The sequence below is a fragment of the Amblyomma maculatum genome, chromosome 1, assembly GCF_055883805.1.
Source record: "Amblyomma maculatum isolate TAMU_Amacu chromosome 1, ASM5588380v1, whole genome shotgun sequence".
Lineage (NCBI taxonomy): Eukaryota > Metazoa > Arthropoda > Arachnida > Ixodida > Ixodidae > Amblyomma > Amblyomma maculatum.
This window is the reverse complement of record NC_139344.1, coordinates 447,588,002-447,602,475: the sequence shown is the minus strand read 5'-3', so window position 1 is coordinate 447,602,475 and position 14,474 is coordinate 447,588,002.

Genomic DNA, 14,474 nt, shown 5'->3' with positions numbered 1-14,474 from the left:
GGAGGGGGAGAGAGATAGTGTATGTTTTTGTGTAGAAGAGACACACACACAACACACACACATACACACAACCGACAAGAGAGACATAGTGTGTGTGTGACTTCCACATACACGCACACACAATGGGCCTTACACCTAGTCGGCTAAATTTTCATGCGCTGGCGTATGAAAGGCTTTTGCGAAATTTGAGGTCGTCTGAGAAAGAGAGACAGAGAAACAGAAGAACAGAATAGCAGGAAGGTGAAGTATGCGATGCCCAGGCTGCCGTTCACGTGCGGAGAGAGATAAATGGAGAATAAGGAAAGAAAGCGAAAGATGACTTAGGAAATAGTGGTATGAATTAAAATAGGGCGGCTCCGCGCGCATGTATTCCTTACTGTCGAAACGGTAAAATGCAAATTAATAAAGGAAGAATATTTTCCGGCTGTATTTAAAAAAAAAAAAAGCGATCAACGCAAACTGTCACTCATCAACAATATGATTACGATGTATACCGTCATAACGTGCTCCGGAGTACTTTGTTTTTTGTTTCTAAGAATTAAGCAAATGGTGAGCCCGTCTGCATATTAAAACAACACTTTACATAAGAAACACATCACATGGGGGCAGCAAATAAGTGTCATGTGCGTGACAAGCACATTCCGTTATTAAAAAAGAAGCTGGGAGTATTTTCGCTTGCTTTTCCCACCGTAGGAAGGCTGTTCAATTGATTAACCTTGAAGTGAGTGCATAGTGCTAGGTAAAAAAAAAAGCAGTGTTTATGGCCGATGTTTACGACAGTCTTTAGTGATGCCTCAATGCCTGTCGTGCGAAGTTCCTGCACAGCCACCACACCATATGACCCTTCAGGCTGTACTCACGAACCATCCCGACAGGTAATTAAGAAGCATCGCGGTGCTCTCTGACATTCATGATGATTTGATGGGTGCGGACGGGACTGCCGCCTTTCTCTCTATACTTTTCTTCTCTTTGTCTCTGTGCTAAACAGCGTCCAGCATACCAACATGAACAACCTGCAACTCGCCCAACCTTCCCGTCTGTTGTTCTCTGAAATGCCTCGTCTGGTACGGATCAACCACCTGAGTTAGCGAGCTGCATTGCTGTGCTTGGCAAAAACGGCGCGGATCGACGGTTTCTCAATGAAAGCAATGCATTTCCAACGCGAGGGTAGCAAGGACCCTCGTGCGGCTGCAAGTTTGCGTCTTCATTATTATTCCTTTAAAAGGTCGCGCCAATAAAATGCACGTTAAGACTTCGTTTCAGTGCTTTCTACAATTACAAGAAGATGTCTCAACTTACATCACCACCCACCAAACTGTCTAGCAAACTGCGGTGAGTAGACAGCCACCTATACTGCACATTGAATTCGCCGTATTTTGTTGAGTCCACCTCAAGTGGTCCGAAATGTGGCGCCCAACTTTGCTCATTTACAGCAATGGCAGCACATCCTTTATGTAAAGACACGTCATTTTGACGTAATCCTATAATGTTTATCCATGACGTATTTTTCGCCACACAACGTCAGCCAATCAGATTTCTGGAGGCGGCTCTCGACAGAGGGCATTTCATTTCACCCCATTCGTATTAGAAGCGTAAGTCATTTCAATTCTACCGTATATACCTTCGTTTACGCTCCGCAATTACTTATATATACCATACAGACATTATGAATGCCTGAGAAAAATCCGTTTTCACGCTCACGTCATTTTTACGTCACCGGAAAAAGCCATTTTGACAAACCACAATTTCGCGTCACAAATTTGAAACACGTGACTTTTTTGACAACCAATCAGAGAAACAACAAGGCGCTGAACGGCGGCCATGTGTGTCGAAAATAGGGCCCCTGGTGGAGGTGCGGGGTATATATATGCCCGCGTTACGCATGCGGCCACTCAGTCCAGTAACATGAAGTGGGGCGGCACCGAGGTGAAGAAAGATGAGTGTTTGGACACCTTTAACTCCAGCTTCGGTTCGTAGAAGGGCAGAAATAGTTTCGTCGTCTATACAATAGTAAGGTCGTTTCAAATGATAGAGTAATGTTCTAGGCGTGTTCCGCGTTGAATTTAGTAGTTTCCGAAGCGCGGCCACACGATCTACCAGTCTAGGAACATGTTTGCCACATTACGCAAAACACCAAGCGCTGATTAATAACATCTGTTTAATATGTATTAATTTCTATGAGGAAACTGACGGCAGACTTGTTTCTCGCGGACGTTTCTAAACTTTAGTAAGTAGCTTCTCGTTGACCACTTAAGACCTCCACATAACGAACTTTCCTCACGACTGATGATTCAAGAAGACATCACATCAAAAGAATGTATTACATTTTTATTTCTGTCGTAACAAGCCGAAAAGGAATAAATTTTAAGGTTTGTTTTTTTTTCATTTAGAGCGGTGCACTTGTAAGGTAATAGAGAACACGGTTTGCCACCGAAGAGCTTCCGCATCGCTAGCTTAACAGTAAAGGGGCACATATACATCACAAGAAATGCAAATCTTAAGAATACGAAAACATTCGAGCCGATGCGGGTAGAAATAACTAAGCAGTGAAGGGGAAGTTTCCGCCAGAATTATAACGTGGTAGGAATGTGGGCTATTTCGTATACGTCTGGAATTGCGGAATCAGCGAAAAGGTGAGAATTGATGAATGGGCTATCTTTTAGCTCGTGTTCTTTATGCTGATTCCACAAACACAAATTAAGGATTACTGAAAGTTTAAAATACGCAGGAAACAATTCTGCTTGCATCGTCAGGAATGCCAAAGGATAAACGCATAGTGAGCCAAAGCAATGTTAGATCATGTGATCGCGCTTGCAAGGGTATGAATGGAAACGACATCTGGGAACTACACAGGTGTAACGACAGCTGATACCCACAAAAAAGAACTAAGTTATGAAACAAGCAGTCATTCAAGAACTTCAATATCCGCACCCTACGGTGGGCGGATATGGTGGGCGGATGTGGTTAAGCTCGCAGGGGTGAAGTAGATGCACCTAGCACAGGACCGGAATAACTGAAGATAAAAGGGAGAGGCCTTCGCCCTGCAGTGGGCATAGTCCGGCTGATGATGATGCTGATGATGAAGTTCACTCGATGCGTAATCAAGTAACAGCTGCTCGTAAGCCCATGCGAGCGGGCTATTCATACCCTGCCAGCGCAGTTTCTCGCCGCTGCGTTGTGCCCTCACGTGCGCCGCGAGAAGTGCCTTCTGCGGTCCGTGCATGAACGTAAACCACGTCTGTTAAGGTTTGCGTGTCAGCTCGTCATTATACATGCAAGTAGTCCACTCAAGAAAATAAGCTGGCTAAGATTCAAGACCTGGCAACAGCTGCCCCACTGCCACCCTTCAGTCCCTGCTTGAACGCTGCTGACTACTTTTAGCGCATGTTCAAAAATGAAAGCGCCTCGGACACGTCACAACTAGAATTCATTTTCATGCTGCATTTGGGGCGTTGAGAAACGTACGTTGCTACTGAGGGAGCGGTGTTGTTAAGCTCAGTTTCATAATGGGCGTTCAGAAAGATACATCCCTTCAGCCGACTTGGCCCCATAACCCTTTAAAGTGCGTTCAATCAGGTAGTGCATTACAGAGCCTTTAGTCACCGTCTGCAAACAGTGACAGACATATATAGGTGAACCGCTTTTAAAAATTGCCCCTTTCACAATTTACTTCAGACATTTTCATTCCAACAACTACGAACACGTTGTATGCCGCATAGATACCAAAGATTTCTCTATGCGTACTAGTGTCATAACAACATACTATATTTAGTTGCCAAACAGCCATTTGGAGATCTGTGTGATGGCAGGCGTCACCAGGCTCAATTTTATGAACAATTGAGGTGTGTTTTCCCTTTTCACAATAACTTTTGTTGCAAAAGGAAAAGGTTAAGACCCACGTAACGCTTCACGTGAATCGTCTTGCATACGTTTTCTTTTAACACGCCCTAGGGCGCCTTAGCGTTGTTAAATATCCCCGCATACTAATTTATGTGTGTTCTCCGTTTACAGTGGTCTCTGCGTAGTAATCAGAGACTTGCTATTCTGCTTAGCAACAGGCATCCCGCGCAATTTCACCATTTCAGAGTAATTAGTGGACACTTAGACCCGAAATCCCCCTCCCCTTCCTATTTTTTTTTGTCACCTCCACCCGCCAAGCCTTTCAACTGCGGCCCCTAATGAACGACTGACTCCATTAACTCCGGGGACTCCACTTCTGAGCCAGACCAGCTCAGTTGGGACCAATCCTGGCTTCTGCGGCTGTTACCAGTGTATGCGGAACACCAGGCACCCATGTACACACGATGCAAATTACGCTAAAAAATCGCGAGTGGTTGAAATTCCTTCAGCCCTCCGCTACAGTTCCCCTTGTGGGCCGAATCGCGCTTGGCCAATGCTAAATGATAACTAACAGTTTCATTTCTCCTCCTCGAATGCTTATGTAAAAGGGGTGGTTTCGTACTCCTGAGGTTGACAAGAGAATTGATTACAGATGTCAGTATGAAGTACATGTGGAACAACTGTCGGCCTGAAGTGATTGCGTTTCAGCTCGCTGTCACCTCTTCTATCGGACACTAAACATTCGTGCCCCTATCATAGCAGTGTTAAGTGCACTTTTCAAGTTGGTGATGGCAATCGCTGCTAGGACTTTTCAGGGACAAAAGAAATTAGTTCGACATGCTCTTATACTACTTTGAGATCCAGCGTATATGCTCCAAAGATTCTATCGCACGCCGTTCTCGATGGCGCCGAAAGAAGCTGCTGCTCACTTTGCGTACGCGACATTTCTCAAGGTGCATACTAAGTAGAACGAGCTATGCCTGATTCCAAATAAAGTGTTTCAGTGTTACTCCGCTTACTTTGCACCGTCAAACCTGCATGCAATAATCGTTTGCTTTTTAACTGTAAAATATAATGCGGCATAAAAATGGTAGGGTTTTAAAGTAATTGAGTCGAGAAGGCCTTGCGAAAGCTGTTGCGCATAGATGTAAGTTTATGAAAACTACGCAGTAAAATGCCCAGTGCGAATGTGCGTTGCAGCATGCATGCGGAAAAGGAGGGGGGAGGGGGGGGGGGGGAGAGATGAAGAAGTTTTTCATATTTTTATTGAATTCCTCAGTGGAACACTCAGCTCAGGGTTCCATTTGCCACCATGCACGCTTATACAGGCGCGACACAGCAGCTGTCGCTAGTGTTGCGTGTTGTCGCTGATCACAACGGCCTCAAAAACAATTGTAAACGCTTTGTCCATAGCTCCATTGACCATAGCTATTCACTCGGCCCCTCCCATCAGCCGATGTACCCTACTGCAAAAGCCAGCGTCTCCTAGCGTCTTCCAGTGCGAAACCAGTAAGATTTTCGCGCTGGTTTGACACTGGATCTGCTGGGCACGTTGGAGGTCTGCGATATTCACTGGAGCAGTAACGGGAAGACACTGGTTTCACTGGTACGATGGGAGAAAAACGCTGGAATTAGTTTTTTTGCACTGGGTGTGTCGCTGGCATCCGCGGTGCACTGGTAGAAGCGCTGTATGTGCACTGGGGCCACACTGGTCCCAGTGCCCCAGTGTAGCCTGTGTGGCCTGCGGCGTCACCCGGAGTAGCATCCCTCAGGGGCCAACATTGCAACACCGTACTCGCAATCGACCATCGGGGCGAATAAGAAAAATATGGTTTTCAAGCAAGCGCTTTTTGCTGCGAAGTGGTTGCGCACCTGTAAGAAAACAAAGACAGTATCTTTCTTCTAGAGTTTCCATGTTTCGATAGGTCGTTTCGAGCGTTTCGAGAGAGACCAAGACAGCCGCGCCTCTGATATCTCATGACACACTGACGATTAGCGCACAACTAAAACTGGAATATATAATGTGGGCCGCCATGCATAACAAACTTCACAGTGGATCTTAAGGGCACCCTGACACAATGATTGCTGCCAAAATGTTCAATGCAGTCTCAATCGCAGGCGAGCGTGGCTTGCACCACGGCCCAGTATAAACAGCAGAAAGAAAAAAATAAAACAGGAAGAGAGTAGTTTACAGAGCGATGGGAACATGAGAGAAAAAACAGCATACAGCGCTTGTAATGCATAATATTTTGCGTGGTTCTCAAGCTTTTGCGCTAATTTTTACTCAGCGTATAAAGCAGCCGAGCCCTCGGTCATCGCAACGCTTCCCGAAGTGCTTACATAGAAATAAGGTTTCGTGAGACGCAAAGTAGTGTCGTCGCTGCTGCGCTTGCCGGTATTGAAGCTTGGTCGCACTTTTTTCCGTAAAGGTTTGTACTAAAGCTTCGTGTTCAGAGAAAATTACGCCCACGGTAGGAGAGCACCACCGAAGAGCCGGCATTGGTAAATTTGCCAGCGATGTCAAACTCCACATGTTAAAATTATTCCAGTGCACAAAGTAGCGCGCATAGTCACCCGGAACAATAGCCGCAAGTCGTGAGAGCAGGCAGGAAGCTTTAATGATCAAGAAGTTACAATTGTTAGAGCGGCAGCAATGGTCTGTAGACTGGGAAATATGAAGTCCCAACGTTATAAATGCGGGTCAGGACATTAAATGCAAAAATGTTTCGAAGAATTCCAGTTCTCTGCACCTAATAGTAAATATGAAGGTGGGTGAGCGCATGCAAGTGCAACGCTCTCTGCGTCCAGACTGTCCCTTGTCGCCATTGCTTTTCTGCTTGTATATTGAACCATTTTGTCTGAGCATTATCGAGAGCACCAGTATCCGAGGTTTTCGTTTGCATGCAGCAGAGGTCCGCATACTTGCGTATGCTGATGACATTGCCGTCTTCTGTACGAAAGAATTCGCAGTGTTGTCAAATTGGGGAAGGACTTTTGTTCTGTTAGTGGTAGTGCGGTGAACTGAAATAAGAGTCTGGGTTTCTGGCATGGAGAGTGCCACACAACCCCTGCGAATTTCGTGAACATGCCTTGGGTAACAACCCCAGTGAAGTATTTAGGAGTGCCACTGGAAAACTACCGATACAGTGAGTCATATTGGAACCAGCAGGTTTTATAAGTACGTGAGAAGGCCGACAGACTAAAAGGATTCGGTTGGTCTATGTTTTCTCGTGCTACGATTTGTAATTTATTTCTTGTTACCAAGATATGGTACGTGTTACAAGTACTGCATTGTTCTCGTGTAAATGTGCAGAGATTTCACCGTGTGTTCGCCTTATTTAAGTGGGGAAGTACTTGGGAGCGCACCCGCCGAACCAGCTTGTTTCATCGCGTCCGCTCGGGAGGAGTTGGTTTGGCGCATTTGTATTTGCGCCAAGTGGTTAACCGTTTTATGTTCTTTCGTGATAAAAAGAACCCATCTTTACGAACTGCGTGTCATGTTAGATTGAATAGAGTGCTAACAAATTTTGTTGTAAGTTCGGCGAGCGTGCAAGGGAGGATTTTTGGAATCCTTAAAGAAGTGTACATGTCATGTCGTGTATTAGAAGCCCGTTTTTCGTTTGAATATTTATCAACTGTGACGGCAAAAGAAACTTTACGAGGACTTGTGCGATGTCTTTCTCCCGATCCCATTGTACAGATCGTTGTACTGTGCAGGTCCATGGACGTCAGTTCTTAAACGAGTAAAAAATATGGCTGTAGCAGGGGGAACAAAAACTTTCTTTTTCAAACTCTATAGCAATACACTAGAAGTTAAGATTATTTAGAAATGAAAGGTTTTTTTGTACCTTGGGGAAATCACTGCTTCATATGCTGCAAACCGGAAACTATCGAACACGTATTCTTAGACTGTCGGGAAGCCTTTTTCTTCTGGGACATTCTACAACGAACAATTAAAAGAGACCTACCAGTGGATGCTTTCGGAATTCGATTTTTACCAATTGAAGATGATGATGGGCTACCGCTGGACATGGTCATGTTATTGGGCCTGCACAGTATCTGGCAATCCAGAATGGCTTTCAGGCATGCAGACGTTGATGCGAGGAAAATACGGCAGTATTTTCTCAAAGCCGTTGCGAGTGTTATTGAAGTTCTCAAGACACAAGACGAAGTGCCTGAGTGGCTTCCGAAAATGGAAGTAATGCTGCAAATGACTGATTTGTAATGGATCACGCAGCCCAAATCGCGGGGTTTTAACCGCGTCCCAGTGCGTTTTATGTCGCGTCCCAGTGCGCCAAGTTTTCAGCGTCATACTGGGACCATAATCAGGCATGGCGCTGGGGCGCTGGGACCCAGTGGCACTGGTTTTTGCAATAGGGTAGTCGGCTATGTGCGGGACAAGCACGTCTTCTCAAGAGATTAGTGTGGGCATAGTTGTGGATGTAGAAACGCTGGTTTTGTTTTGGCAAGTGCTAATAGAATGAATGTAGGTCGGTGTTTTTGTTTGTGTTGTTTTGTGTTATGTTTAGCGGCGAATAAGCAACTCAGGCTATCATTCGCAAACAACAGGTTTAAATGCCGATTTGGTGTATTTATAGATAGCAATTTAGTTTGTGTATGATGTTAGCAATTTTACAAAAGCTAAGAATGCAGGATAAATCAACAACAGCATTTTCATCTTTACCCTATGCCGAGTGTAAAGAATGTGTTCGCTGTAGAGCTTGTTTTCTCCTGTGTTTCAAAGGTTTCACACGAGAACAAGATGTGGTTTACAGTGAGGTCATCCCAGCATGCATCAAGAAATTCTTTGTCTTGTTTTGTGAGCAGGAAGTTGTGTGTGATATGTGTACACTATACTAAGGTGGCATACAATCACTTCCTTAAAGAGTTCCTGGTAGGTGCTTGATTTTCATACTCCCGAAACAGGCTTTATCAAGAGAAGTTTGTTGTTTATTGCATTATTCCAAGTGGACTGCCATTTATCTCTCTGTTTAGAGTGTGTCAATTTCATTCAATTTTTAAATGGTACATTTGTATTCTTTATTTGTTTCTCTCGAGCTTCAGCTGGATGTACATCTCTCTCATTTCTTTTGATTCCAAAGTGACTTGGGACCCAACAGAATTTGATCTTTAGTCCTTGTGCTTTGCAGTTATTATGTTCTGAATGATGTCCCCAAGCTGCGGTGTGACTGCATTACTAGGGTAGAGGACTGTAACTACACTAAGAGAGTCTGTGTAAATAACACTCTTTGTAATATTCTCTGCACCTATTTTTTCTACAGAGACAGATGGCGGTGGCATATCACAAAGCGGCGAAGATCGATACACACAGCGGAAGCCGTATTATTTTCTGCCATGGTCTTTGCGCCACCCCACCTCCGACGTAATAATCTGTTTTAGAGCGCAGCTCTTTAGCGCTCGTTCCTGGGTTTCGCGTCGGCGTCGGCGTCGGCGTCGGCCTCGTAACCAGCGCCTCCCCACTTTCATCCCCCCCGTTCGAGCCGGCGCTTGGCAACCGAAGCCTCGCAGGAAGCGCGGAGCAGCCGGAGAACACAAGGAAAGGAAGGGGGTTTGGGGGGGGGGGCGAGGGGTCGCCGGAGGAAGCGCTAGCAGCGACTGTCTGATGCCGCTGCCGCTGCTAGCGAGTCAAGACAACGTGACCGCGTAGATAATAATAATAATTGGTTCACAGGAAGGGAAAGGCGCAGTATCTGTCACACGAGTTTGTGGACACCTGAACCGCGCCGTAAGGGAAGGGAGGAAGGTAGGAGTTAAAGTGTAAAGAGGGAAAGAGGAGCCGTAGTGGAGGGCTACGGAGTAATTTCGACCACTTGGGGATCTTTAACGTGCGCTGACATCGCACAGCACACGGACGCCTCTTCGTTTCGCCTCCAACGAAACGCAGCCGCCGAGGTCAGGTTCGAACACGGGCATTCCGGACAGTAGTCGGGCGTCTTACCACTGTACCACCCTGGCGGGGCATGACCGCGTAGAAAAACTGATTTATTTTTTATAGGAAGGGAAAGGCGCGGTAACTGTCTCACTTGTTTTCTGTGGACACCGCAACCAAGCCGTAAGGGAAGGGAGGAAGGCGAGAGTCAAAGTGGAAAGAGAGAAAGAGGAGTCGTAGTGGAGGGCTTCGGAGTAATTTCGACCACCTGGGGATCTTTAACGTGCGCTAACATCACACAGCACACGGACGCCTCTTCATATCCCGTTCCTCTCGCTCGTAACGCGTCCCACGGCTGTGACAACCTCTCGAGGCACTTGTATAGATCTCGTCTTTGAGAATCAAGCATTGGTGTACCAAGTCGAACATGTATCAGTCTATTTCTCCGACCACAAAGCTTCCTTCATGACTGTCAAGAACTGTTAGTGGAGTCTTTGTTAAAGGAATACGTCTGAAAAATAAAAAAAAAATTCTGTGATAGCGCATACATGCGTTGCTCGATTTCTTTGCCTCAATCTATCGAAAAGGTGAAATAGCTTGTTTGCTGCGCTCAAATTTTGCATTAGGAAGTAACGTAATCGTCGGTAATTTTTTTGAACTGTCGGTATAGAAGTCTATGAAGGTACTGTTATTTATCTTCGAGTTCACATAATTCTTGGATGACATGTCTTGAAGTTTTTGTTTTGCTGAACCTTGTGAGCGTGAGGTCAGAGACTGCTGGAAAATTATACCATAAAGTTAATGGGTGATTTTTGTTGGCAATATCAGGTATACACTGCAGTATGTTCAGATCTTTACAGATTTGTTCGAATCGTAAAGGAAGTGGTCCGGTGGCATGAGATTTATTGGTGAAAATAGTTCTAGACGAACACTGTGTTACAACTGAATAGCAGATATGTGTTTGTCAGGGACCTGATTTTAATGATATATGCGATTGTAAGTGGGGTTCTGTTTTCAAAAGAGGGTTCGTTTCTACAAGCAGGCTAGGTATAGCAGATGTTCTGTGGGCTCTGGGTTCTGGGTAGCGGGTAGAGAAGAAAACGTGTTTATTGTCCGAAGCTGTTACCATGCCACAGCTTCGGTATTGGTGAGGTTTAGGTGTGGCTGTGGCAGTGGCAGTGTTCTGCTCTGTGTATGGTATTCTTTGATGTTCGAGCAAGATGGCAGAGCTGCGTAGGCGCTCAGTCTGCTTCCTCTTCTGCCGTCACAACGCCCGGAAGGTTCCAGCTTGGCTGAGCTCGTGCGCACTCTAGTAGGCATGTGCAAAGGTCCAAACGATTCTAACTGTACGGAATGTATCGGCATGTATAGTTAAGATTACGCGCGCAGACTGAACAGGTAAAGCGTTCTGCGCAAAGGCTTTACAGGCAGCTTGTGAATATGGAATTATCGTGTATGTAAGACTGCTGTGGAGTTCATCACGTGCGTACATGTGGTGGGTGAAAGCGACTACGACCGCTATAGGGTACCTGCACTGCCTATAGGTGCAATTGTCAAGCAGCGGAAGTACATTTTACCCGCAGCGTGCCTCAAAAATGCTGCTGTTAACCGCCATGGTTCGCGGTAAAGGCCCGAGCATAATCAGTAGCAACATAGATACCCGTGTGACAGGTAACGTCCTTGCCCAGGCGCTCTTAAAGTACCCAAGTTATCTGACACATGCCATACGAAGCTTCGATAGAGCATGCAGTCTGATCGATGTAAGCTCATGCAGGTGGCTTGAAAACGTCCTAAGAAGCCGCCTCAAAATTACTTGCTCTTCTCGTTAGGACACGTGTTAAGGCGCAGCGACCGACACAGCAAACGTAATTGCAGGCTGTCTATTGCTGTCTCCTCAGCTTTCGTATTCGAGTTGGTGTCCTGAACGGAGGTCGTAATTGTAATTGAGCCGCTGGCTTATATAACAGCATTCCCATAGTGTCTCTACCAAAGTTATATCTACAAGCGTCAACATATAGGACGTTTTTGTCACGGCTGTATTGGCGCAAAAGTGCCTTCACATTGGTTTCCTACGGCCAGTGTGGAATTCAGGGCGCATGTTTTAGGGACTTGCAGGGCTCTGAACTTTAGTAAAACAGACATTTGAACTCGTTGGTATATCGAAAACGCTACCAGCGCTCCGAGAAGAAACAAAGAACAGGAATGATACCCGCTTACTAACAACTAAGTATAATTTAAAATACAAAGGCGAAATTCCCACAAAATACAACAAGAATTCCACTCGCTCCTCCCTCTTCAAAAAAAGAGCATGAATGCTACAGTTAAGGATTTAGACTTGACATTTCGCTGTCATGGATGTTGACTGAAGGTTTGCTCAAACACCCGTTGCAGCTCTTGTGAATATATTATGCTTCATACAATTCCGCGCTTCACAAAACAGCGCTTGTCCTTCCTAATATTTTTTCGCCATTCGCAGTCCTGGTAAAAGGTTCCCGTTTTGACGGAATGGCGTGGTACCTCCCCTTTAAATGAGTGGTTGGCTTTGGGTAGCCTAGTTGCCATAGAACGACCCGGCCCACTCTAGAGGCTCGAAAGCGCATGGTCCGATCATTTGGGCTTCGATCACCTGTTCTGCACTGTTATATGGGCCAAGGTGGACCAGACGGTGTGTTTAGGTATACGAGGGCACTGGTTATCATGACTGCCGATCGCAGATAGATATCCAAGAGATTCAGTTCACGTCGACTCAGCCATTGATAGGGCATATGAAACGTCATTCGACTGATTAACAACGCCTGCACGTAGAGTGTCGCTTTCCTTGAGTACCCCGCGCGTGTTGAAAATGCGGCGGAATAAGTTTGCCACCTGCGCGAATTGCTTTTGGAGAAGCTATTCAGTGTATGTCGCTTGACCATTAGACTAGGTACAAGCCCAGCACCCTTAGTCTCTCTACACTGGGGATGGGAGTGCCGTCTAGGTAAAAGTGAATTTTGGAATCGGCAACTTGCATCCTCGCCAACGCCCGAATAATGAGCACTTCGGAGTTCTCAGGCGAGCATGTCAGTCCACTCTGAGTCGCATAGTGCTGCGTTATCTCGATGCCTGGTTGCAGATTACCCCGCCGGGGTGACGCAGTGGTTACGGTGCTCGCCGACTCTCTTTGGATTCGGGATTGAATACCGGCCTCGGCAGTCACTTTTCTATGCAGGCGAAGAGCTAGGCGTCCGTGATTTGTACAATGTCAGTGCACGTTAAAGAAGCCCAGGAAGTCGAAATTTCCGCAGCCCTCACTAAGGCGTCTCTCATAGCCTTAGTTTCTTTAACACATTGAATCCTATAAACCAATAAACCAAATCTTGAAGACTCTCTTGGATGTAGCTGTCCGAGTTTCATCATCCATAACAAGATGTCGATGGCGTAGAAAGCATGCATGATTCAAACAGGAATTCTTGACAGCAGCGTTAAAGTCCAGCCATTGTTAGTTTGAACAACATAGGCAACAGCAACGAGCCCTGTGGAGCGCCTTGACCTGTCAGACGGATCTCTTTAGGGCACACGTCTCAGATGCCCAAAGTAGCAGTTCGATTCACCAGGCAAGCATTCATATAATAATAAATGCGCTGGCCACATTGTGAATAGCTAGGCCCTCCAAAATGACATCATGCGACACGTCATTGAAGGCGCCCTTTAGGTCCAAGACCAGAGCAGCACGGGTGTTGGTCCTGCCGGGATGATCTTTCACCTCTTGTTTCAGTTGAACGTGCCCATCTTGAGGCGAAAATTGTAATCGGAACCCAAACATGGTGTAGGAGAAGAAGCTGCTCGCCTAGAAGTGTGGATGGAACCGGTTGAGCAGGACGGGTTTCAGTAATTTTTGGACGCACCATGTCAACGGTACAGATCGAATATTGTGAAGGAACCGCTGCTTGCTTTGGTTTACGACGAGATTGTCAGCATGACGCCATTCTTGCGGGAGTGTGTTGGTCCTCCACATTTCATTATAATAACTGGTCAGGGCATTTATTCATCCGACGCCACGGTTCCGGGGCATCTTGTGCGTCATATTGTCCATCTCAAATTCTGTGCTCTTTTTTATGTTCGCGAGCGCTGCTCAATACTCTGACTCCGTCATGTCGTCATCCGGGGGGGGGGGGAGCCTTCATTCTGATGGTCGTAGTCCCTATGTTGCGGCCCGATTCCGTTAGTACCGTGCCTCTACTTCAAGCAGCATACCCATATGCCTTTCATTTTCTTGTGTAGGATGTTGGCGACCGCTTTAGAAGTTTCCTCTTTAGTATTTCAGGGGTCGAGGAGGCCGCGGAGGAGCGACCATGTTTTGGCCGTACCGACTGTTTCCTGCAGCCTGGCACAAAGGCTGGGCCCGTTGGACCTCGTTAACTCCCCTAAGTAGCGCCCCACCGCAATGGTAACTGCAGCAATGTGCTTGCGAATTTTGCGATTGTGTCGCTGCTACCGCCACCTCCGCACATGCACTTGTCGAGCTTCCCACAGATGGATGATGTGTCGCTCGTCTCTGGGGCCTTCTCTGTCGCCTTGAAAAAGGTGGTAACATTCTTATGACCGTCTGCCGCTGTCTCATTCAGTCGGCTAGGGAGAGTCATTTTTGGAGAGTCCCAAACCGTGAAGTGCAGCCGGCGGCCATATGCGTGGCCCACTAGCACTTGTATCGCCCTCTAAGGAATGAAATGGTCACTGGCCAGACTCTCGTCCAGATTGGTCTGCG